The sequence below is a fragment of the Octodon degus genome, unplaced genomic scaffold (genome assembly GCF_000260255.1).
Source record: "Octodon degus isolate 3935 unplaced genomic scaffold, OctDeg1.0 scaffold00057, whole genome shotgun sequence".
Taxonomy (NCBI): Eukaryota; Metazoa; Chordata; class Mammalia; order Rodentia; family Octodontidae; genus Octodon; species Octodon degus.
This window is the reverse complement of record NW_004524633.1, coordinates 2,717,023-2,719,945: the sequence shown is the minus strand read 5'-3', so window position 1 is coordinate 2,719,945 and position 2,923 is coordinate 2,717,023.

The following is a 2,923-nucleotide window of genomic DNA, read 5'->3' as shown; positions in this document are numbered from 1 at the left end:
TGTTCCTCCTCCTCCCCTCCTCCAGCTCATTGTGCTCCTCCTCCTCCTTCCCTCCTCCTCCCTCTCCTCAAGCTCATTGTGCTCCTCCTCCTCCTTCCCTCCTCCTCCCTCTCCTCAAGCTCATTGTGTTCCTCCTCCTCCTTCCCTCTTCCTCCTTCTCCCCCTCCTGGCCTCCAGCTCATTGTGCTCCTTCTCCCCTCCTTCCTTCCTCCTCCCCTTCCTCAAGTTCACTGTGCTCCTCCTCCTCCTCCTCCTCCTCCCCCTCCTCCCGAGTGCTGGGGTCACCGGCATGCACCATCGTGCCTGGCTTGGGGCCAAGAAATTCTTCAGCTCTCACCCACAGCACACAAGCCTAGCACCAGGGACCCTGTGTGTATTCATCTCTGACCGAGGGGCCTCCCTGTGGGCTCAGGAAATGCCCACCTGTTTCCTTTTTATTGGTACTAAGGTTTGAACCCCTATCCTGCACTGAGTTACACCCCTAGTCCCTTATTTTGAGCCAAGGTCTTGCTAAATCACCCAGGCGAGGTTAAAACCTAGATGCTCCTGCCTCAGCCTCCCAGCGTGGGCTCACAGACGTGGGCCCCGGCTGAGCTGTTGTCTTCCAGTTCCTTTTTCCCACTTGGTGCTAGGCACAGCCAAGGCCATTTTCTGCTGAGCTATCCCCACACCCCCTCTCCAGCACCCTGGGTATAGAAGGGCAGTGGGGCCAGAGGCGTCTGAATGTGGCTCCCTGACTCCAGAAGAACCTAGAGTCTCACAGCTGCAGACACAGGCATGACGACACTTTTGCCTTCTACTCTCGGGTCAGAGTCTGGTTCTGAGCCTGTGCTCTGGGGATCCCACTGGCTTCCCGGACCTTCCTTCCCTCTGTCCGCTGTGTCCTTTGCCCAGGCCCGAAGGCCGGGTGTCGGGACACGGCTTTCCTGTGGGTGTTGCGTGTGGACAGAGTTCCAAGGACTGGCTGGGAGGGACACAGGCTGAGCCTGGCGGGAGTGGCCCTCGGTGCCCTCCATGGTCCGGGAGAGGGCACCCAGGAGGCTTTGGTGAGGGACTCTTTTTCCTTTCTTTGGCCCTGGGAAGTGAATGCAGGTGGGATCTCCAGCCAGCTTCCTATGCTGTTTTCACTAATTCTGAGACAGATGGGGGCCTGGCTAAGTTGCTGAGGCTCCGAGTCAGGACACAGTGTCCAGCAGTCAGACTTCTGAGCCGAGCATGGCAGGAAGAAGGAGTGACTTTCCTGGAACTGGCCCGCCAGTGCGTGGCGGTCCGAGTGACCTGGTCCACGTGCCCAGCTCTCGCCCAGCCCTGCATTTTCCCCGGTCCCAGAGAGCTGTTATCTGTTCCCTTCAGAGCCTGCCACTAGAACATCATGGGCTGTGACCCTCAGGCCACGACATCCACGGGACTCAGAACCCGTTCTTAGGAGGAGAGGAGAAAGCACCAGTAGCAAAGGGGACCCCAGAGCAGTCCTGTGGCTCTGCTGTGGTGCTTCATCAGTGAACTTCCACATGAACAGGCAGAGCAGAGAGCCGTGGGCGAAAGTGTGGACCTTGGGGTTGGGCTACAAGGATCCCAGCTCTAGGGTGGCCATGTATTTAAAACAATGCAAATGAACAAGATGCTACACAGGAAGCAGGAGCAAGGAGGTGGGCATGGTGGTTAGGCTGAGGCAGGAGGACTTCTTGGGTGACTGCGGGACTTTGTGAGACCCGGTTACAAAATCAAGCAAGCAATGGAAACAAAAGGCTCCGGGTTAAGCCCCAGCTCTCCCTGCTGGACCCCACATAAGGGAGTCACAGACTAAGCCCTCGGCCACCCCTGAGCTAAAGGGTCCAGCAGGGAGCTTTGATGGAGGACAAAGACACCCCCTCCAGGCTCCAGATTAAGGCCAGCAGAGACGCCCCTCCAGGTTCTGCTGGGGAACAGACACACATTTCCTGCGTCCTCTGGGGGAGCAGAGGCGATCCCAGGACCCTGGGAATTCACATCCTCAGCTCAAGACTCCTGAGGTGGAGGGTGGGTGCCGCGCCTTTGGGCCTGGGTCCACAGCCCACTTGGAGCTCGCTGCTCAGTGTCACTCTGTGGACCTGGGACATCAAGGAAGCTGTCTTGGATCTTATAAAATGCAAGAAAAGAAAGCACTTCCAGCCTCAACGCAGCCAAGCTGTGGTCATGCGCAGCCCCACATGGGTCTAGACAGCCCGATGACTTCGGTCTTCCAGCCCTGGGTGTCCTTAGGTGTCTTGATCTGTCCTTGTCACCAGCCCCATGACTTACTGAACTGAGCCCAGGTCACCCGCACTCCTTTTCCGGGACTGTGGCGTCTGTCCAGGCCATCCCTGTTTTGCATGCTGGCAGGGCCCTCCACTGCCTTCTCCCATCAGCTCTGACTCCAGGTCCCCCAGTGCGCCCTTAGGCAGCCTCCTTCTCCGACCTCCATCTCCATATGGCACCGCCGCCACTGTCCCCGCTTCCGTGGACCCCATGGCACTGATCGTCGACCTGGGGCTCTGGAGCATGGGTCCCCTTACCTTTGGACCCCAGCGGGCTCAGCTGGGACAGCTCTAATCCCATGAGACTTTAGTCAGAGCCCGGTATGTGGGTGGCTCCCCGGTGGGGGCCATGTTAAGAGGAGGTCGCCCCTCCCCACGTGGCACTGGTGTCTTCCCTTCCAACCCCACCTCCCGGTGTCCCACTCCCTGGGTGGCAGTGACCTCCTCAGACCTCATGAGTTTTCGTGGTGGCTCCTTCTACTTGGGCTGTCACCAAACCTTATGAGCTTCCTATTTTCACATTTTGAACACCAGAGGATGACAGTTTATCTAACTCATATCACGCACTTTTGGGTCAGTGTTACTTGGACTGCTTTACAGATAAGATCTCCCTGTCTCTCTGTCTCTCTCTCTGTCTCTGTCTCTCT